Raw genomic sequence first — 24437 nt, 5'->3', positions numbered from 1 at the left:
ATATTTGTCCTCTTGAATTTCAACTTTATCTTCATATTATGATCTTTCCTACTTTTAAAAGCTCCGCTCAAGCTTATTCTTCTACTAATGTAATTCCTCGACATCACGCCACTGACCTCATAGTTGAGCACCTCATCTCCTTACTTCGAAGTCTTCCCAGCCCAACGTTTGCAACATTTTTGTAATACTACTCCTTTATCAGAAACCATCCAGAACAAATTGTGCTGCTTTCCTTTGGATCTTTTCCAGTTCTCGTACCAAGAAGTCCTGGTGTGGGTCCAATGCACTGGAACCGTACTCTAACCGGAGTCTTACCAGAGATTTATACACCGACTCTTTTACATAATTACTATAACCCCTAAATACTCTCAAAACCATGTGAAGAGATCTGTAACCTTTCTTAATAACCTTGTTCATATGATTGCCCTAGGGTGACCAGATTAAAAGCATGAAAATAAGGGACACTTCAACTGCTGTTGATTATTAGGCCCTGTTTAAGATTAGAATTTCTTGAGAAGAACTATAAACCTCACACAAAACGAACCATTTATTTGTAAAAACCCAGTACTGATTATTACTATTATTATTATTATCATCAAAAATGTCAGCAGCCCAATTTCAGTACATAACAAAAATATCAACTGTTGCAAAAAAAAAAAAAAAATAGTTAGCTATGCAGGTCCCTGTGGATGGGGGTGGTAGAATAGCATCTATGGTACCTGCTGCCTGTCGTCAGATGTGACTAAAAGAGGCCTCAGGGTCTCTTAACTTGGGAGCGTGGGTTTGCAACTATGGGGTCCTTCGCTGAGTCTTGGCATTGCTTCCACTTACTTGTGCTTCCTCCTCTTTCATCTATCCTACCCGACCTCCCTTGGTTAATTCTTGGTCTTTTCTGACACATCGGTGTTACGTATGGAGGCCTAGGGAGCCGTTCATTTTCATGCCCTTCGTGGCCCTTGCTTTCTTTGGCCGAACCTTCATTTTTCAAAGTGTCAGATTTCTTCCTTTTTTCCTTTGATTAGAGTTAATAGAGGATGGCTGCCCAGTTGTACTTCCTCTTGAAACATTAACAACCACCACCACCACCACCACCACCACCACCACCACTATCTCACAGGTTTGTTGGTGCCAATCAAACAAACTGTAATTAAAAACATTTAAGCTCTTTAAGTCTTTAGGCTTTTTCAATCTTGAAATTACCAGCGTTTCGCTCCAGTGTAGCAGTGGGCTCATCAGTTGGATTGCTATAACTTTCCAAGATGCTGTCAGCTAGTGCGCCGTTGAGACACCACTGCAAGCCTACTTATGTAGGACAATGGTGCACTAGGGGAAGCATGTGCCTCCACTTGTATGAATGCCTGCCTTTGGCCTATATCAAAAAATTTCTAGAAGGAAACCATAATTTAATTTCATAGATTGCAAATGTTAAAAACATTTAAACTCTTTAAGTCTTTAAGCTTTTCTAATTGTGAAATCACCAGCGTTTCGCCCCAGTGTAGCAGTGGGCTCATCAGTTGGACTGGAGGAGGAGTAGCAGTATGTAAAATAGTGCAAGTACAATTACCCATATTAATTGGGATTTTTCTTATATTTTAAGTTCTAATATACTATTATATTCACAATTGTAGAATATTTTTCTTGATTATTATAATTATCATCATCCCATATTGTTCTCAAGTGTCCTTGAAAATCTGTGTGTTTTTTAAACTGAAGAATCTGCGATAATTGACTTCCAGTGACACTTCTTCGGTAGTGATTTCAGCATTTCTCTATGTGCTTCCAGTGTATGGGTCCTTCACCAGGAGACTCGATTTGAGAACTGGTATAGGTAAGAAAAAAAAAAGTAGCATGGTTTGTTCTGGGTAATTTCCGACAACAAAAAATGTAGTTTTAACCCTCTTGTGCACGAGGACCTCATATGCATTTTATTATTTTTAATCTCAATAGTAATGGTCAATACCAGTGATGTCTCAAGAAAAAAAAAAAAAAAAAAAAAAAAAAAAAAAAAAAAATTGCATGACAGATGGCAGAACAGCCCTACACCCAAAGGTATTCCTTCCACCCCATTAATATCCACGTGTACCATTTATTTTTCATGGGTTCTCCCCATCCAGTTAGCACAGGCTTCAGTAATACATCTGGTATCAACCTACGGTCTTTTGCAGGTATACTTGCTCTTTGCAATATGCACCCATGGCTAGTAGGCAGTAATGATCGATCTATGCATGAGAGGGTTAATAAAAGTTCACAGACTTTGGGCTGGGAAGACTTGGAAGTCAACAAGCTCCAGCTGTCATTGGAGAGATGGCGTGGAATGGCATTAGTGGATGAATAAGATTGAATGGAGTTTATAAAAGTAGGAAAGAACATAATATGAAGTTGGAATTCATATTAGTTTATACGATAAGGAATTAAAGACTGGAATATGGTGACCAGACATGTTCTCCTTTTTTAACCATTGTCCGGGAAGGGTGGATTATTTAAAAAACCCAAAAATGTCCTTTTTTTAGTGAATCTGCTCATTTTGGGGTAATCTATTTTACTACTTTGATTTTACAAGTATTCTTCACTATGCGACAGCATCATCGATATCATATCGATATATAGAAATGTGATTATGGATATACAGTATATGCAATTATTGGATTCGTATCTTGTATTGTGATAATAGACGCTATTTACCACTCTGTATAATGCATGCTTCTCTCTCAGCAGTACTAAGTTGAAGTGTGACAGGTAATAATGTAACAAGTGACAGGAGATTGATTGATTGATTGATTGATTTGTTTGTTATAGAATGTCCCAGAATTTGAAGGAAGCCTGTTTTAAATGGATGGTGCTGAAAAGTAATATTGATTATTGTGATGTTGAAAAATGTAATTTGTATTTGTGAGCCAAGTTTAAAACCTTTCATATTGATGATGTGAAATATTTTGATCAGTTCTACAATTTCAAACAATTTCTGAATGAAAGTAGTAATGATCCTGAATTTAACAAGTTACCTTGTAGTCAGAAATGGGCAAAGTATTTTAGATCACTTAAGTCAGTTGATTGCAGTTCAGAGTTATTAAAACTTGCAGAATACTTTTTTTTTTTCTATACCAGGACACAATGCAAACGTAGCAGTACTTTCATTGATCTTATCACAATGGACCGATAACAGAAACCATTTCAAAGTAGAATCTGTCAAAATCCTCTTAATGGTTTAATATAATCTAAGGGAATTTACATGTGGATTTTTTTATATGTTAGACACACCGAAACTCCTGAAGGCAACTGAATCTTCAGGAAAGTAAGTTACCAGCAAGGTGTGTAAATTAGTTTCATTGTTTAAATTTTGTAGGTATTTACTGTATGATATGTAAATGGATAAATTTTGTTTATGTACCTATATGTGAAAATTAGAATAAGCTATATGTCTAAATTCCGACTCTCAGTGAAGTATTTTTGTGTCCTCTTTTTTTCCAGCATTGTCCTCCTTTTTAAATAATTTTGTCCTCTTTTTAAAAATCTATTTGCATCTGGTGACCCTAGACCAGTAGCGTAGCCAGGATCGGTCGATTGGGGGGAAGGTTATAGTTTGATGATAGAACACACTGAAGGTGCTTGTGCATGTGTGCTGCACGCATACAAGACTTGTCATTATAAGGTCACTGATACAAGTGAATTATGTTGATATTTAGACTGCAGTACATTACACAATTTTACATTAACTTACAGAACAAGAACAATGGGATCAAGGTCAACAGTTTTACAGTGAATGGTATGTTCAGTTTACAATCTAAAAACTAAAATCCAACTTTCGAGGCTTCTTAGAAAACATTGGTTCTACAAGTATGTCTCTTAATGTCTATTTAGTTTATTGTTAGTTTGTGTGTTTTTTTTTTAAATTCCATGGGGGTTCTAAGTCCCAGCTTGGCTACGCCCCTGCCCTAGACTGGAATAATTTAACAATGGTGATGTTCTATAAATTTCAGACTTCTTTGAAATTATTTAAGAAAAGACTAGGTAAATAACTGATAAAATATCCGCCATCTGGGTGACAGCCCTAAAGGAAGATCAGTAGTGATCGATTGATTTTCCTCACCGAGTAGAGTAGCTTCGGCTAACAAGTGGCCACGTCTTTACAGCTGTGCATTTGGGAGGCGGTGGGCTTGGGTCCCACCGTTGGCTGTCCTGAGAATGGTTTTCCACTCTCCTCAGTAAGGCGAATGCCAGGACAGTTCCTTTTATAGGCCACAGCCGCTACCCTCTCACCTTATCCAGATCTCAAATCACCGCAACACATATCCTGGCCTGAAAGGAAGAACCACTCTCTAGGAGGGTATGGAATGAAAACGTTTTAGTAGGTGTACAGTTAAAAAAAATTAGGGGAACATATTATGTAACGTCTGGTATGTGAACGTTAATTTGGTAGATGGCGTTCCAATGGTCGTACAGCATACCTTGAGACCTTAGCTACTCAGGGTATGTCAGATCGAACTTATATTCCATCTGTAGGCATAGCCATGAATTAAACTGTTAGGTGACCCCTAAAAACAAAGTGAATAGCGGTGCGTCCCTGTGTGGTTATGAGGTACACAGACTACTGCGGTCACTTGAGCACGTTGTACGTCAACCAGCACATCCCATGAGACATCTTAACGAGGTTCAAGTCGCAAGGGCCGTCACTTTGATTCAGAAGGATGGACTTTTCGTCGTGTTGCTGTGGATCTCAATGTCTCTCCGTCAGTTATTCAACGCTTGTGGAAACACTACAATGAGACAGGCCAGCTCACAAGGAGGGTTGAACAAGGTCGAGGACACATGACAACCCCACAGGATTACCGATATCTGTGCGTTGTGGCGTCATTCAGCAACTGCCAGTGAACTGCAACAAGACTTCAGGAGGGTCACTGGAGTCATGGTGTCTGACCAGACAGTAAGGAACAGGTTAAGAGAAGTGTCCTTAATGACCCCGATGTCCTGTTCGAGTGCCCTGTTTAACGCAGCAACATAGCACAGCTTGCCTTCTGTTTGCCCGTACCCATGTCAACCGGCAACTTTGCCAATGGAAATCTGTGTTGTTCGCAGACGAGTCCAGATTTCCCCTGACACAGAGGGATGGACGTCAACGTATATGCCAAATGTTGTCCAGGAAGGCGACTGATTCGGACAAGGTTCTATGATGATGTGGGGTGGCATCAGTATTGACGGTCGTACAGATCTTGTCGTCGTCCGTGGTAATCTTACTGCTGGGGGCAACACCGAGCAGATACTGCTACAGCATGTGTTGGTTCTGAATTCATACTCGTGCATGACAATGCCAGGACTCATGTAGCGCGCATCACCAGAGGTGTCCTACAAGAACTGGACATTCAAGAGATGGAATGGCTAGCAGTGAGTCCCGACCTTAATCCTATCGAGCATGTGTGGGATGGGCTTGACAGAAGTGTTAGTGGGGGTCCTGTTCCATCACAGACTCTCCAAAACTTCGAACAGGCTCTCGTTGAAGAATGGGACCTGATACCGCAACGTGACCTCTGTCGACTTATATGGAGCATGCCATGTAGGTGCCAAACTGTGATAAATGCTTGTGGAGGACATACGCCATACTGACGCTCTCCAACTGTGATAAAAATCCACCCTGGAGGACTTTTATTACGTTGTTTTCGCCCCTATTTGGACATTTCCGTTTGTGTTCTGAAAAAAAAAAAAAAAACCGCGAATCAATCGATGTTCTTTTGTATACTTCAACGGTAAAGGATTAGTTGGTAATATACCGGGGTGTGAGGTACTGTTTTGTGGAGCACTGCATACGTTCAAAAACATGTTCCCGTAATTTTGTTTTTGATCTGTGTAGTAGTAGTAGTAGTAATACTGTTGATTTACCCCATCAGCAGGCGTGTCAACGGAAAAATCGCCACTATCTAATATCTTACCTCTGTTAATCAATCAATCATCGTGTGCAAATGTTTCCGTATTACCAAGGAATAAAGATGAATATGATACTACAGTTCAACTGATCCAGCATTAAAAACTCTTTAAATTACACTGGTTTTAAAGAAAAATTAAAAAACCCTATTATACGACTAGAAACTCGTAATTTGGTGGCAGCGACATCGTACGCAGAGGCGTGCCCAGGTGAATCATAGCTGAAGCTGAATCATAGGTATCCGTAAAGAGCCGATCATTGCCATTTACTTACAATGCTCCTAAATTATATTCGTTCAGGTATAGTCTAAGCAAGACCGACAGAATATTTTATTGTCATTATCAAATGAGTCGACACTGTTCCCTAACGTAGAGCTTTGTTCTGTTCTGTTCTGTTCGTGAAGTTGATTTGGGCTCGTTATTTCACCCAGACACAATACTGTATTATATTTGTACTAGTCCTACACGCGCACACAATTTCAATAAAGCAGTACACCAATGCAATTTACAATGTTTGCTTGCTTGCATGCTGATGCGTATGGGCTGTGTCTACGACATTTCACCCAGTCAATACTTGCTTACTCATGTAAACCCACTAGTATAAATGAAAAACTTCAGTTCAATAATTGTTGCTTGAGCTTGCAAGTAGAAAACACAAAACAATGATCTTCACTATATCACATAATAACCCTAATTTGCTAGAGCAGACTGTTCTCATACGGGAAACTTCCAATCTTGCAATCACACTTCTTCTAAACCTTCACCCACACGAATAGTCCAAAATAGCACTCTCAAGTAATACACTAATGATATGAGGAATCACTCAAATGGAACCTTCAAAAGCATGAGCAATTCTCACCCTATATTACAGACAGAATTATAACACGATATTGGCTTCATCTAGAAACAAATTTAGCACTCTAATAATCTCGTCCGTAGGATTACTGAGTAAACAAGAAACACTGGTTGGAAAAACCTGCTTGAGTCGCTTGAGATGAGTCAGAAGTTGTTTACGGGGGTTAGCATATAAAGAACATTCAAATAAAATGTGGTTGGAGTCGCCATTACGAATATTTGTACCACACAAACAGTTTGTATCCTGCGTTAAATGGAAACGTGATCTATATTGTGGTGTAAGGGCATGATTAAACCGTAACCGAATGATGTTAATAATATGTCGTCTAGAATATGATCCTCGTACAAACCAAGGTTTAACCAAAAGTGTTGGTTGTAAATGATAATAGAAGTTACCTTTGACTTGTGCAGTCTGGCTCCAGTAGTTCTGCCATTCTTGACGCGCATCCTGTCGGATAACAACTACATAATCAGAAGCAGGAACAATATTGTTAGTATTCGGAACAGGAAGACGAGAAGCTTGTTTTGCAAGACAATCTACTTTTTCATTGCCCTCGATACCCACATGACCTGGTACCCATACTAAAGTTATGTAAATACCGACGTTGTCAAGCATATAAAGGAGGCTCTTGACATTGTATACATACCAATTATAGGACAACTCATACAAAACCAAAGATTGCAATGCACTCAGCGAATCCGTATAGATTGTAACTCGCGTATATCCCTGTCGCTGAACAAAAAGTAAAGCTTGCTGTATAGCGAATAACTCCGCCGTAAAAATCGAACAGTCACTAGGCAAACCATATTGTTCTTTAACATTTAGAGAAGGTATATAATAAGCGGACCCAACTCCATTAACGTTCTTTGCCCCATCTGTAAAAATGTTTATGTTTCGTGGAATATTAGAAAATTTCACTCTTTTAACAGGACAAATCTCGGTCCCCTGCAGACAAGTAACGGTAGTAGAGCCATTACGTATAGGCCATATTATTTGAGGCTTATAATAAGAAACCTGATAGGGTAAGGTATATGGTATTAAATTAACACTGTGTATTAAGGTACTCTGTTTCGACTTCAATGTAGCAAAAGCATGAACCAGTACTGGCAATCTGCGTAAACCCTGACGCCGTACGGAATAATACTCCGAGAGTAACTGTAACTTCGGAATTAAAGGATGACTTGTTAAAGAAAACATTTTAAGTAAATATTTCGTCGCAAGTATTTTTCTACGTACTTGTAAGGGAGCTTCGCAGGATTCGACTAAAAGTGCATTGGTAGGTGTGGACTTTAAAGCTCCAATACAGGAGCGTATTGCTTTATATTGACAAGTGTTAAGAATATTCAAGTTAGTATACGATGCCAAGTCAAAAATATGCGATCCGTAGTCCAATATCGATCTAATAGTGGTTTTGTGCAAAGATAGCACCACAACGGGATCTGCCCCCCATTGCCTACGGGTTACAGCTTGTATTACCTGAATATACCGTTCACTCTTCGAACGCAAATATAAAAAAAATGATGTTTCCATGTAAGTTTTTGATCGATAAATAACCCAAGATATTTATGGTGACTAACCACTGGTATTTCATACTGATCAAAAACAAGTGGCGATCGGTCATAGGTTCGGTGATGTGTAAATATCATCGCTCGACATTTCGCTATGGAAAGATTTAACCCATGGACCTCTAACCATGTTCTAGCTTCATGAAGCGTGTAACTAATATGTTGTCTACAGAGCTGTAAATCTTCATGTGTATAATAAAGCAAAAAATCGTCAGCATACGCCTGTAGTCGAGCATGACGTAAAATGACCGTTTCGAAATCTTTCATGAAAAGAGCGAAAAGAATACCACTCAGAATATCGCCCTGTGGCAACCCATTACTTACCTGCCGTGGCTGGATTGTATAAGGTGTCGATTTAAATCTGAGTGTTCAATAAGTCAGAAGTTGTCTGAGAATGATAATAAATCCCTCAGGAATCTGAAGAGTTGCAAGTTTTTCCCATAATATGTTCAAAGGTACGGAATCATAAGCCCGTTGAATATCAAGGAAAACCGCTATGGTACTATGTTTTATATGACGAGCTAATAGTAAATCGATAACAAAACTATTAAATGCATCAGATGTACTGCGTCCCTTAAAAAAGCATATTGATATCGAGGCGTCAAGTTATAGTATTCTAATACCCATATGATTCTTCGAAGTAAGATCTTTAGAAAGACTTTACGGAGGCAAGAACCGAGTACGATACCGCGATAATTACTAACCTCAGTGGGTAACTGCTTATTTTTAAGAATGGGAATTAGAAAAAAGTCATTCCAACTAACAGGTGTACTATGATTGCGAAAAATATCATTATACCTGTTTAATAATGCCTTCTTTGCTCTAATAGGTAATAATTTGAGCATTTGGTATGATACATTATCTGGACCTGGGGAGGAATTTGAGCACGATTGGAGTACTGCCTCTAACTCCTGATAATCGCAGGGTTGTAGCAATACGGAAAAACGTGCGTCTAGTGGGTCTTGGGAATGAACATACTGTGGAACAACAAAATCTGGCGTCTCTTTAACAAGAAAATCAGATAATACCTGACCTGGGATGGTATTGGCAGGGGAGTGCTGCGTAACTCGTGTGATTGCCCTGATGGCTTTCCACAAGTCCGCAAGTGGAACCTGACGCGTGAAGGACGATATAAACTCCCTCCAAGCGACACGACGTTTTTGATGGAAAATGCGGCGAGTTTGTGCTATGTGTCGTTTGAGCCGGAAGTAATTTTCAGGTGTTGCGTGCTGCCTATATTGTCGGAAAACTACTTTGCGGGTTTGAATCAGCAAATGACATTCCTCGTCCCACCACTTAACATGCGCAGGTTTCCTAGAAGTTAAAGGGGGTGAAACGATGATGGGGTGGTGAAGATTAATATAATCTGTTAAAATCTGCAGTAAAGTTTGATATGAAAAATCATTTTCCTGTATTTTTTGTAACGCATCCTCAATGTAAGCGGTATGTATTTGCGGTTTAAATCTCCTCAAAGATCGAATCATGTTATTTTGAAATGTGTGCTGCGGTGGAGAAAAGGGTCTGCCTACACCATAAGAAATAACAATAGGGAAATGATCACTGGAATAAGTATCACTCAAAGTATGCCATGTAGTGATAGACACCATATTTCGCTTACACAGTGTTAAATCTACAGCGCTAGAAGGGGCAGAAGGCGCAGTCAAACGCGTAGGAGAGCCATCATTCAAAATAGCAAGAGCATGGTTATTTACTGCATTAAGGAACTGTGTACCTTGAAGTGTATCCAAATTTCGTAAAACTTTGTAATTAGGATACTTAATGTGAGTCTCAAGATTAAACCAAGTTTCTTGTATAGCTAAAAAGTGAGGTACTGTTTCCTGAATTAATTTAAATAGCTCATGACGTTTGTTCATGAGACTTCTAGCGTTCCATTGAGTGATTCTGATCATAGAATTGAATAAAACTACAAACCCTGTCCCTTAACTGGAATACATTATGAGCTAACGCGGGGTGATCACCCAATAATTGTACCAATTGCTGAATAGATTGATAAAGACCACTTTGAAGATATTCTCTTTGCCTATGAAATGACGAAAGCGGTTGCGCCATTGAGGCGCTACTCGTGGCAACAGGTTCGTCCAAAGGTGCCTCCATCCGCCGGCTTGCGCCATTGGAAACAGGTGTAACTCTTGAAGCTGCCATCTCCATGCGGGGAATCTCTCGAACCAAATTTTGATAACCTGCCTTATCATATCCCGGGGCTGGTACTGGTCTCGGTGATTTTAAAATTACTTGTGTGAATTTTCTCTTACGGGGATTCGACTGTGTAGGAGTCTGCTCCTCCCCAGTTAAAGGGGGAAAATTTTGGGAATTGTCTACTACATTATATTCACTAGGTTGGACTTGTTGTACAGCGTCCTTGAACGATAAGTTCTGATGGCTCATGATCTTTTTAATGTGGACTTGCTGTTGGTGAGTTGGACAGTCAACATCTCCAGTTGAATGGGTGCCGCGACAATGCACACATTGCAGGAAAGTTTCCATACAGTTCGCCGTAGTATGGTGCAATGCACATTTCCCACACCTTGGACTTGTCGCTCTGCAATGCTTATCAACGTGACCGTACCGCTGGCATTTTTTACAGATGATGGGAGCAAAAACATATGGCTCCACCTCTAAATGCACCTGATATAATGACACATACTGGGGAAGTTTCTGCGCACGAAAAACCACTTTTATAGATCCAGTAGGGACATACTGTGTTCCTTCTTCGTTAACAATTCTACGGTTCAAACGCTTTACAGATTTTATAGCAGCAGAAGACTTTAAGTGCTTTAAAATAGCTTCCTCTTTCAAGGTCTTCTCTACTCCCCTGACAACTCTTACCCACAATACATTAGAGCTAGGTATGTATGCCCGTAACTTAAGCTCAACTAATAAAGGGTGTTTCAAAAATGAATTTGCCTGTACGGCATATACAAATTCTATTTGTACCCTGTTTCGTCCCTTGCGGGCCACTGATTTTATGCCTGGAATTTTTTTCTCATAGAAAATTCTACCCAGGGTCATCGGATGCATGTTACCGACATTGCCTGTTGCTGTGGACTCCACAAAAATAATGAAAGGTCCATAATGAGTACTAGGATAAAGTTCCTGCGACTCAGTCTTCGAAATCGAAGCACCAGTCTCGTTATTCACCACCGCATTTGGTGTATACGATTTATTCACTGTACCACTATTCTCACTTGGACTATCATCCTCATCCTGGTCCATTTGAACTGTCTCTTCCCTAGCAACTCTGAGGGTTGAAGGATCAGGAGACTCCTCACCACCACTTTGCTCCCCCATAACGTACGAATTACACTCGTAGAATCACTACTCAATACCGTCCACGCTACCTCTACACAGCGACTGTCCACTCAACTGCCCACTAGCACTGCTAAGAGGGAACTGAGTTTACAATGTTTTCTGAGTACGAAGTACTTGAAGATTGAGGGAAGTAGACCATGCAGCGGACTCACAAAATGGGTTCAAAGCACTTGAAGTAGTTCAGGAAAAGACGTATCACCTAGACAACTGAGAGTGAGGAAATACGTATACATGACTAGGAGATATAGGAAAAGCACAGGGACACAAGGTATACTAATCTTCACGCTAGAGTGGCCGTCTCAGCGACTTCTACAAAACATACACACCGGGCAACATATAAGAGATAAGCAGGAGAGGGCAGTGGAACGACGGAGGGGTGGATATATGTGAGAGTGTAGGACTTTGGACAGATGGAAAGAAATATCTGACCAACGTATATGGGGGATGTAGAGAGCGCAAAGTGTCAGTGAAATCGTAAACAAAGGATGAAGAGGGGCGACAGTGTGTTGATATGAACATCAATGAAAATGTGCACGCGATCGTTGGAGGGGGAGATGTGAATAAACGGTAGCTATGTGTCTTGGTTGAAGAGGAGGCGTTAGGGAGGGCGGGAGGCAAATTAGAATATGATGAAATATGTAAGTAGTGTCAATGTATTGTGGGAAAGTGGGGTTAGAGTTGTAAATTAGAGTGATCTAAGAACTGATTTAAGATACGTATGATTGTGGGAGAGGGCTTGTATACGAGACATGCAATTGACGAGGGGAGTGGATAATTGTATTGTATTAAGCTGGAGTACAGGCATCGGCGAGGAGAGTTGTACAATGGGCATTGAAAAAAGAGATGATTGATATCAGCATCTACAGATCCACAATGACATAGGGGATGTGGTTGTAAGCGAAATCGAAATTTATATAGAGGTGTAAGGGAATGATCAAAGCGAAGACGTATGATATTGATGATATGACGACGAGTGTAGGTGGCGTGTTGATACCAGAAAGTAGTAGGTAGTATGGGTTGGAGACTATGATAGAATTTGCCCTTCTGACATGCAGATGTTGTCCATGTGTTTTGCCACATTTGTCGCTGTTGTGATTTGAGGAGAGATATGAAATCTGTGGCTGGAACAGAAAATGTAGCCGGGGTTGTAGATAAGAGGGAAGCCTCTTTCGCTAAGCGATCGGCTCGTTCATTGCCTGGTATGTTCTTATGTGCAGGTATCCAAATGAGGGTTATTTGGACACCTAACTGGTGTAAATTGAAGAGGATGTGTTTGACATTATAAACATACCAGTTCAGCGTAAACTTGTTAGATTTTAGTGTTTGGAGCACGGAGAGAGAGTCAGTGAATATATTAGCAGATTGTATGGATGAATGTTTGATGTAATTCAGCCGAAAAAATAGAAAAGTGGGACGATAAGTGAAACAATTCAGCATACTGAGTCTGTTCGTAATAAAAAGCAGCGCCGACACCACAAGAATTTTTGGATCCATCAGTATAAAAATTGGGACAGGCATTAGTGGATGAAATGCGAACTTTTTTAGAATGTAGAGGAAAAAATGAAAGCCGGTAAGGGAGCATAGCAAAAGAAGATTCTTTAGAATGAATAATAGTAGGAGTATATTGAATCACGTCGTATGCCACAGAATAGTATGGTAGCACATGACTACGAATAATAGTAGATTTAAAAGGGGAGACAGACTCAAATGCCCAAATTAAGGCAGGGGCTCGGCAAGGATGTGTGATAGGTGTTGAGAATGATTGAGCGAGTAATTATATTTTGGGTAGAAGGTTATTGGAGAGCACTAGAAGTCGTTTGAGGAGATACTTAGATGTTAGAAATCTGCGTCGAAGGAGAAGAGGAGGGTCACCAGTTTCAACTAATAAGGCATTAGTAGGTGTGGTAGACAACGCACCAAAACAAACTCGTAGTGCTTGATTTTGAATTGTGTTGAGGGATTGAAGGGCAGATGGTGATGCAAGATCAATTATATGTGCACAGTAGTCGAAACGAGCACGGATGGTGGAGCAGTAGACTAATTTTGCTGTAAGAGGATCAGCTCCCCAGGAACGACGTGTAATGGCTTTTAGGAGGTTAATATACGTGGCAGTACAGTTGCGTAGGTGTTGTATATGTTGGGAAAATTGTAATTTACGGTCAAGGATAATGCCAAGATATTTATGGTGCGAACGTATGGGAATTTCATAAGTATCGAACAGTAAAGGCTCGGAGTTGTAAACCCACTTGGTAGTAAAGATTACTGCAGAGCATTTATCGGGTGATAAAGAGAACCCATGAGTGTGTAACCAGGACTGAACTTGAATGAGCAGTCGTGTTATGTATTTGCGAGCAACATCTACGTCTTAGGGGAAAAGTAGAGAACTATGTCGTCGGCATACATAAGAATTCGGGCAGATTGGAGGGCAAGTTGCTCGAGACCGGATAAATATAAAGCAAACAGTATTCCACTGAAGATATCACCTTAAGGGACGCCGACAGTAGCTTGCCGAGGGGATGGCGTAGTGAGAGGAGGTTTGAAGATTAGAGTGCGAGACGTTAACAGATGACGTAGAAGAGTTATGAAAGTGGTTGGGATGCCTTTCTGTGATAACACATCCCATAACATATTCAGAGGGACGGAATCAAAGGCACCTCGTATATCGATGAAGACAGCAATAGTGTGTTCTTTTCGAGATTTAGCTAATAAGATGTCTATTATAAGCATATTGATCGCATCCTGAGCATTTCGACCTTTACAGTAAGCATACTGATACTTGGGAAGGAGGGAATAATATTCTAAGTACCAGAGAAATCTTTGGAGCATGAGTTTAAGAAATAGTTTGCGTATACAAGATGGCAAAATTATTCCCCTAATATTGTGAGGGGAGGTCATTGGACGTCGAGGCTTTGGAACCGGGACTAGGAAAAAAGTGTTGCACTCTGGAGGAGGAGTCGTAGTATGTAACACAAAATTAAAGTACTGAACAAGCACGTGTAGGGCTTTGGTCGGCAACTGTTGTAACATAGCATAAGAGATATAATCAGGACCGGGAGTGGATGATTTGCAGGAGTTAAGAACGGACGTGAGCTCAGGGAGAGTGATGGGACGAGAAAGGACTGAACACTGACGAGTGGAAGCAGAGATAGCTGGAGTATAAGGTGGAAGTGCATGATCTGGAGTGAGGGACCTTAGAAAGTCATTCAGAATAGTCGGCGGGATTTGAGGACGTGGGACGTGAGTGGAAGCCCGGGTGAGAGCACGGATAGCATTCCATAATTGAGATGCAGAAATATGGTTATGGAAAGAGGATATAAAAGTTTTCCAGGCCTGTCGTCGTTTTTGATTGAATACACGTCGGATATGAGCAAGATGATGTTTGAGGCGAAAGTAGTGTGAAGGGGTTAGAGTTTTACGATAAATTTTGAAGAGTCTCTTGCGTTTAAGGATTAATTGGTGACATTCACTGTCCCACCACTTTAATTTAGAGGCACCAGTTGTCATGGAGTTTGATGGTAGTGTAAAAGGATGGTATAGGTCCAGATACTGTGTTATTTTGAGAAGTGAGTGATAGGATAATTCTGTTACAAGGAAGGTCTCCAATTGGGTTACCATGTAGGAGTTAAAGCACGAAGCATTGAACTGTTTCATGGAACGTAGCGGAGCGATATAATGGTCGTTAAGTGGGTTTTTAGTAATATACCCGTGGCCATAAGTAATGAGGATAGGAAAGTGATCACTTGTATGAGTATCACTGAGGACCCGCCACGTGGTTATAGAGGCAATAGAGTTGCGGCAAAGTGATAGATCGACTGCACTAGGCAACGAACCAGGAGGAGTGAGCCTGGTAGGGGAACCATCGTTCAGAAGCAAGAGATTATGTTGAGTTACAGCATGTAAGAACTGTGTGCCTTTGGAGGTGTTGAGCGGGGCTCCCCACTGAGTATGATGAATATTGACATCTCCTAAAAACAACAGTTGGGTATCAGGTGGAAACTGATTAAAAAATTTGAACCATTGGGCAAAAGAGATGTAGTTATCAGGGGGATTATACAAGTTTATAACATATGTGTTCTGATATATAAGACCTAGGGAATAGGTATTTGGTATTATGTATTGTAGATGTAATGGAGTGTACGATAACGAAGTATGTATCATAAGTGCGAAACCATCAAATCCTGGTCCGTTATGGCGTTCGATAGAATATCCTGGAAAATAAAAGTTAGTTGTGTGAGAAAACCAAGTTTCTTGCAAAGCGACTATATGAGGAGATGTTTCGTGCATGAGAATTTTGAATTCGTATTGTTTATTTTGTAGGCTCCTAGCATTCCATTGAAGGATGCGTACTACCATTATTAAAGATAAGGTGTAAACTGTCGCGAAGTTGACTAATAACTGGTAAGATATTGGGGTGATCTCCAATTAGTTGAGTAAGATGCACGAGAAGATTGAGAACACACTGTTGAACATGTTCTCGCTGTGGGAGTGTAGTACCTGTTTGGGGATGCTGTGCGGGTTGCAGAGGGATTGACGGGCTCGATGTTGAGGGAGTTGGCTGACTGGGTTGAATGGGGTATTGATAACTCAGAGATTGAGAGGGACGAGAGGATGTAGTGGATTGCACTTGCTGTAGATACCCAGCTCTGTCATATCCGGCAGAAGGCTTAGGTGGCAAATCCTTAACAATCACTTGTGTGAATTTGCGTTTGCAAGGGGCGTCTGGTATTGGAGAAGGATGTTGAAAGGGTAGGGGAGGAAATTGTTGAATGTTATTATACTCAGAATAAGTAGGTGGAACTAGTCGAGCAGAAGTTTCTGAGAAGGAGATGTTATCAGTGCACATGAGTTTTTTGATTTCCACTTGCTTCTGATGAACAGCACAATCTGATGAACCCGTTTCGTGTTCCCGATTGCAATGTACACATAATTTGACACTAGCAAGGCAGTCTGAGGTAGGATGATTCAAACCACAGTTGCGACAGCGAAAGTTAGTGGACTGGCAATTGCGTATGGTGTGTCCATAACGCTGGCATTTGGAACAAATAATGGGGTAAAATATAAAGGGATTGACTTCTAACATTACATGATAGATTGAAACATATTTGGGCAACGTTTTGGAACAAAAAATAATCTTTACGGAGCCGGTAGGTAGATAGACTGCCTGACCATCTTGGAGGGATTTACGGCGTAGGCGATGAACAGAATGAACTTTGACCTCACTCTTAAGTAAAGTAAGAATATCGGATTCAGTTAGATCTTTCTCAACACCGCGTATAATGCCCACACGGAAGATATTGGAGTGAGGAATAAAGGCATGCAACTTGTGTGTATTAAGGAACTTATTCTGCAAAAAGTCATTAGCATGATTAGGAGAGTGAAAGATTACCTGAATCCTGTTACGGCCTTTATACTGGATGGATTTAACAGGAAAGTTCCTTTCATGGAGTAGACGCCCTATAGGAATAGGATGTAGGTTGCCAATGTTATTACCTTGTTTGGATGAAACAAAAACAAGATATGGTCCTGGGTGGTTTAATGGGTATAAATTACATGCACTAGTATTAGGAGGTTGAGCAGGAAGGGGAGGGTTAGTATTGCATTGGGTCGAAGTTTGCAACGAAGGGGTAGGAGTAGAACTATCATTCACGTTTGTATCCATTTTCACTTCTTCCCGTTCAACATTACTATTTGACGCGGGATTAAAGTCCCGAGTACCTCCACTATCAGAACTCATGACACCACTTCACAATCACACGCAAGCTAGCACTCGAACGCAGGAGTAAGTTCTAGAAACTTCAGACACCGAACACGATACCTCGAACACTACGAACCGTACAGTACGATGTCGCGGACGAGACTAACGTAGAGCTTTCTGTACCATTCCGTAGCTAGCTTCAGGTTAGAGGCGGAAAACTATCGATAGTGCTATCGATAGTTATCGATAGCGACCACTACCGTCTGACATCGACAGTCAGTTGCCTACTATCGATAGTCAACGATCGTTTTTCTTTTTCGTTATTGGATTATTCTTTGCACTAACGGAAATTGTACAGATGTTTCACTGCTTGGTAGTAACTTTAATATACCTGTTTAAAATTGTGAAATTCATATATAGATGCCCAAAAGGAAGATACCTGACGTTTGGAAGTGATTCAGGCGTAGTGAGGATGAAAAATTAGCCAAGTGCAATGGGTGTGGAATACTGTAATAGAACCCCTACACTAGAATATCCGTAAATGGAATGATATTAGATCGTTCAGTATTTACAATATTAACATTTTTCCACACGAATGTATGTGCTACATCACCATTGTTTCCGACAAAATATCTTCCTCACATTCATTAGAAATACCAGGTCATCATACGAAAAATCATTATTACTACTGTACTATCTGAATTACCAATATCATTTAGAGATTCATCTTTGATGTAGGCGAGTCACTTATTTTGTCATCAGACAAGCATTTCTTTCTTTTCGCGCTCGCCATTTCTGTTTACCTTGTCAGCTGGTGAGTCAAGAGATTGTATAACTTATAGGCGAGAGAAGATAAGGCAAATTTTAGGCCATAGGCTTCATGAAAGCAACTGAAAACTCTCCTGCCATCCGTTCAGAATGCTGTAAAACATTTTTCCAAAGATATTACTATACCCGAGAAAATGTCGGGCGATCACAAATGAACATTGGAGCTGAACGAGAATTTCTCGGGCGGTCAAGTTATGGGCAAGCGCGTGCAGCTCGAGAATGTCTCGGAGGTGCCACTAAATAGATTTATAAGTGATTCCTATTTGAATTTCTAAAATTACATAACATGAAATAGTTGTAATTTGTACTGAATTTTTTTGTGGATTGTGTTCAGTGAATGTCCTATTTTCATGCATAATGATATCATTCGTTCAACTTTTTGAAAACTATCGATTACTATCGATAGTAGAGCTCATATTATCGGAAAATATCGATGGCGATTACTATCGATAGTTTGCCGCCTCTACTTCAGGTAGTTGGTAGTTCTCTGCATTCCTCTTAGATCGCGCTGAAGGCCGCTGGTAGACTTCACAGTCGTACAGGTAGTTATAATCAAGTTTCATAGATGGCAAGCTAGTTCTTTCGGACCTATGAGGCTCGTACGTTATTTCACAGCAGCTGATTTACAGTGTATAGCATTGCTGTGCTAGTGAGGTCTGTCTCAATGAAAGGTTTTCGATCAGTTATTCACAATACTAGTTTAGATTGGTTTAATGTTTAGTGTCCAGCCATACAGCATCTCAGTAGTGTTGTACAGTAGTGTTGCGCGGTCCATGAGCCGTTGCGAGCCATTGTTGATGTGAACAGGAAGAACAATCGATAGTTGTTGTTGTTGGAGAGGTTATGGGCTCTATTATTTCACACGCAATTAGTCACACTACGAAGGTCACACGCAGTTAATCTCACTACGAAGGTCAGAAGAACAGAGTTGAGCATCAGGTCTATGTACACATCTTAAGTAGCGCGTAACATAACAAAAGAAGTGCGTACAAGCAAAAAACAGTGGAAGCAGGAGTATGCAACCGTGCGAACAATAAATAGACAGTAATTTACAAATGATTATGAGAGTCATCCAAATATTGATTGAGAGCATGTATTATAGCAGGAGACATATCGGTAAGCAAACAGGAGACATTGGTGGGGAGAGCTTTCTGAAGACTGAGAAGACGAGAAATAAAACCCGGACGAAAAGAATCATACACAGGGCATTGGAATAATAAATGATTTAGATCAGCACTCAGAGTACCACATAGACAGGAGGAGTGGGGGGTGGGGAGAGTTTAAAACGATGTTTATACAGAGGAGTAAGAGCATGATTAAAGCGAAGACGAATAATGTTGGTAATGTGACGGCGAGAATAGTTACCCTTCAAATACCAAGGATAGGGAGGAATACAAGGCTGGATATTGTAATAATAGTGACCTTTATAAGAAGCTGATCGAGTCCAATCTTCTTGCCACTGACGATAAGCGTAATGTTTAAGAACAGGGTAAAAATCGGGTAGAGGAACTGCAAGTTTAAGTAGGGATTTTCATCACGAGCAGCTCGCTTAGCGAATAAATCCGCCCGTTCATTCTCATAGATACCTATATGACTAGGGACCCAGACAAAAGTGAGAACCACCTCAGATTGATGCAAAGTATAAATGAGACTTTTAACATGATACAAATACCAGTTAAAAGAAAGATGAGATGACATGAGCGACTGAACTGCACTGAGAGAATCCGTATAAATAGCTGCTTTAGGAATAGAATGATGCTTAGTGTACATGAGAGCTTGACGAATAGCAAAACTTTCCGCAGTGTAGATAGAAAAGTCACTGGGTAAACGATAGAGTTCAGCAACATTGGTATTGACAATATAGAACGCAGCTCCAACGCCAGAAGAGTTTTTTTGAGCCGTCTGTATATATGTGGACGCCAGAATCACTTAGAGCAAAACGTAGCTTCTTAAAAGGAGGGCCAGTCAACGAAGAACCAGGAATAGAAGAGGAAAAAGAAGATGTAGGGGAGATAATGACAGAAGGGACAAAAATAAACAATCAAAATTTACTGAATAAACGGGGGAAGAAGCAGTGCGTAAGATAGTATTTTTATAGGAGAGAAGAAATTGATATGCATACAACAAAGCAGGCATCTTACGACGGCGGGCCTGTGAAAGTAGAGACTATTCATCTAATAACTGCAATTTAGGAAGCAATGGGTGTTGAGCCAGAGCAAATCTTTTAAGTAAATATTTAGATGTTATCATTTTACGGCGAATTGGAAGAGGGAGCTCACCGGTCTCAGTAGTATAATACAGGGATTCAGCGGCCACCACCTCCTCCGGCTCCCAGAGGCCACCTCCACCACCACCACAGCCAGAGGCCTCCCAGGGGCCACCTCCACCACCACCACAGCCAGAGGCCTCCTAGAGGTCTCCTCCACCACCCGCGGGAACTTTGAATTTGTAAACAAAGCCACGTGCTTTTTGACAGCTGTCATCGACAACAACGCATCGCTAACCTCAGTACTGCTATCTTGACGGGCCTAAACCTCAGTAGTGCCAACTTAACCTAACTAGCGCGAGGTAAACAAAGCCACGTGTTTTTTGACAGCCACGTGCTTTTTGACAGACAACAACGCATCGCTAACCTCAGTACTGCCATCTTGACGGGCCTAAACCTCAGTAGTACCAACTTAACCTAACTAGCGCGAGATAATCAAATCCACGTGTTTTTTGACAGCCACGTACTTTTTTGACAGCTGTCAACGCCATCTTTAATCCAGAGAGCACCGTGCTGCCCTCTTTATCGTAGTAGCTGCAAATTCGTCACCTGTCATCCGCAGTGCTGCCATCTTAGCGGGCCTAAACCTTAGTGCTACCAACTTAACTTAATCAGCTCGAGATAAACAAATCCACGTGCTTTTTTGACAGCTGTCATCCGCCATCTTTAATCCATAGAGCACAGTGCTGCCCTCTTTAGCTACTTACCTTTGAAATGTGGTGGCGGATAATTTGAAAAATGCTTTATGACAGCAGCCATCTTTAATCTAGAGAGCTCGCCATAAGACCTATCTGTGTCGGTGCGACGTAAAGCCCCTAGCAAAAAAAAAATATCTAGAGAGCACCGTGCTGCCCTCTTTTGCTAGATACCTGTGGTGGCAGGCAATTCCACGTGACAGCAGCCATCCTTAATCAAGAGAGCACCGTGCTGTCCTCTATGTGGTGACAGCAATTTGAAAAATTCTACATGCTCTTGTTTGGAAACAAACTCACGCGCTTTTTTGACAGCTACCATCCGCCATCTTTAATCAACAGAGCATAGTGCTGCCCTCTTTAGCTGGATACCTTTGAAATGTGGTGGCTGCAAATTCCACGTGCTCTTGTTTGGAAACAAAGCCATGTGCTTTCTTGACAGCTGTCATCCGCCATCTTTAATCAACAGAGCACTGTGCTGCTATCATGCGGGCAATTTCATCACCTGTCATCCGCCATCTTTAATCCACAGAACACCGTGCTTTATGGCTACTACCTTAAGCACGTAGTAGCGGGCAATTTGAAAAGTTCTGTTAGCTATCATCCGCCATCTTTAATCAAGAGAGTACCGTGCTGCCATCTTTTGCTAGATACCTTTGAAATGTGGTGGCGGCAAATTGAAAAATTCCACGTGCTCTTGTTTGGAAACAAACTCACGTGCTTTTTTGACAGCTACCATCCGCCATCTTTAATCAACAGAGCATAGTGCTGCCCTCTTTAGTTAGATACCTTTGAAATGTGGTGGCGGCAAATTCCACGTGCTATTGTTTGGTAAACATAGCCACGTGCTTTTTTGACAGCTGTCATCCGCCATCTTTAATCCAGAGAGCACCGTGCTGCCCTCTTTATCGTAGTAGATGTAAATTCGTCACCTGTCATCCGCAGTGCTGCCATCTTTAGCTAGATACCTTTGAAATGTGGTGGTGGATAATTTAAAAAGAAATATTCTACAGCAGCCCTCTCTCGACGCTAATTGCATAAGATGGCGGCTATACATGACTCCTTATGAGACGCCCTTGGGATGCTTGCGCAAGAAAGCAGTTATACATGGCTCCTTATGAGATGCCCTAGGGATGCTTGCGCAAGATAGCGACTGCTCTTATGGGATGGCTTAAGGGTCCTTGCACAAGATGGCTTGAGACGCCCTAAGGATGCTTGCGCAAGATGGCGGACACAAGATGGTGGCTATACACAACTCCTTATGAGACGCTTTAAGGGTGCTTGCGCAAGATGGTTGCTACTCTTATGAAGAAAGCTAGCTTAGAGGCTAACGTGTCGTGCTAGTTCGATTCATTAAATTTAGGGCTTAAATGCAAAATGTTAAATATATCGAAAACGGTGCACCGTAGAGCAAAACGGACAAACATTTTCTGCCTAATATCTAGGTTCGCAGTATGAGGAACAAGAAAACCATAGTCTAATGATGGGATCAACGGTTCGGTTCCTACTTAGGCCCTTTGACATTTGCTCTGTTTTAGCTTGTATTGAAGCGAGTCTTCGTAACATAATCAGGTCTAGCTATGGTAGAGAGTATAACGTACCGTGCTGGTTCGATTCATTAAATTTGGAGGCTTAAATGTAAAATGTTAATTATCTCGAAAACGGTGCATCGTAGAGCAAAACGGACAAAATTTTTCCGCCTAATACGTAGGTTCGTAGTATCAGGAACAAGAAAAAACATAGTCTAATGATGAGATCAACGGTTCGATTCCTACTTAAGCCCTTTGGCATTGGCAGCTATCTATTTCTACAAGATGGTGGCTGCTCTTATGAGACACAAGATGGCTTGAGACGTCCTAGGGATGCTTACGCAAGATGGCGGACACAAAATGGTGACTATACATAGCTCCTTATGAGACAGCCTAGGGGTGCTCGCACAAGATGGCAGCTACTCTTATGAAGAAAGCTAGCTTAGAGGCTACTGCGCAAGATAACAGCTGCTGTTATGCATGTGGTGGAGGGCAATTTGAAATTCTATGTGCTTAATCAACAGATCACCCTGCTGCCCTCTTTAGCTGAAATGTGGTGGTGGATAATTTGAAAAAATTTTGACAGCTATCATCTTTAAACAATGGCGACTATACATAGGATGTTAAGGTCTTATCATTCTCCTCCTCCTCCCCCTCCTCCTTCTCTACCTCCTCCTCCGCCTCTTATGTCAAGGCATAGCTTTATATCGAACAAGTTTAAACCTGCATCGCGAAGGCAAGCGTGTGCAGCGATAACATTATCGTGCATGTTTAGACTTTCGAAACATAAGAAGAGTAGAATTAAATGCTGTACTCGATACGACATGTGATCAGAACATTGATTGATGCGTTCAGAAAACAAAATAAGTGATCAAGACTAGAATCGAACACTGTACTCAATACATCATATGTTTAGAATATGTCAGGGGATACCCTTGTTCTAAGAAGATCAGATTGAAACATAACAAGACTAGAATAGAACACTGTAATCGATGTTGTTAACTTCAACATGTGATCAGAACATTGATTGATGTGTTCAGAACACAAAATAAGTGATCAAGACTAGAATCGAACACTGTACTCAATACAACATGTGTTTAGAACATGTTAGGGGGTACCCTTGTTCTAAGAAGATCAGAATGAAACATAACAAGACTAGAATCGAACACTGTAATCGATGTTGTTAACCTCAACATATGATCAGAACATTGTTTGATGTGTTTAGAGCAAAAGTACAATTTTGATGATTTGCTTAGTGTAAAATAAAAAACTATGGAAACACACTGTGCACATATCGCGTAGCTAACTCGCTCAGTAAGCAATATTGCAAAACTACAACTTCAATGATTTGTCTAGTGTAAAAAGTCAAAAACACACTGTACCCATACTGCGCAGCTAACTCGCTCGGTAAACGATATAGCCAAAGTATAACTTCAAATTATTTACCTTCCATCATTCGTCTTGTGTGAAAATCAGTCGAACAAGTTATCGCATAAACATGTAACATGAAATATCAGTCAGTCTGTTGGCATGGGTTACAAGCATGTAGCTTATGCGGGAAGTACAATTAAACAGAACGCTAGTGCTATAAGAAATACTCTGCTTACATTTAAGTCCCTAGCTGTTGAACAAGTTATTACATAAATATGTAACATGAAATATCGGTTCGGAAACATATTGTTTCAATCTATTGGCATAGATTACAAGCATGTAGCTTATGCAGGCGAGGGATACAATGCAAAATGCTAAGCCGAAAAAAAATC

The 24437-nt window shown here is 40.8% G+C and overlaps 1 protein-coding gene across 2 annotated transcripts in view; it reads right to left on the bottom strand.

Annotated features, from left to right (window-relative positions):
* The window catches only part of LOC136875772 (uncharacterized), a 42953-nt gene extending 36562 nt beyond the window's left edge, over positions 1-6391 (bottom strand). The window contains exon 1 of one of the 2 annotated variants that reach the window (XM_068228129.1): positions 6188-6391. The gene's annotated coding sequence lies outside the window, so the exon portion shown is untranslated. Of the gene's footprint in view, positions 1-5921; positions 6144-6187 lie in introns of those variants that run through there. The other variant, XM_067149361.2, reaches the window with a different exon arrangement.
* Positions 6392-24437: the final 18046 nt, after the last annotated feature.

This window comes from Anabrus simplex, chromosome 6 (assembly GCF_040414725.1).
Source record: "Anabrus simplex isolate iqAnaSimp1 chromosome 6, ASM4041472v1, whole genome shotgun sequence".
NCBI lineage: Eukaryota > Metazoa > Arthropoda > Insecta > Orthoptera > Tettigoniidae > Anabrus > Anabrus simplex.
Note: the sequence above shows the minus strand (reverse complement) of the source record. Positions and strands in the feature narration are given on the sequence as shown.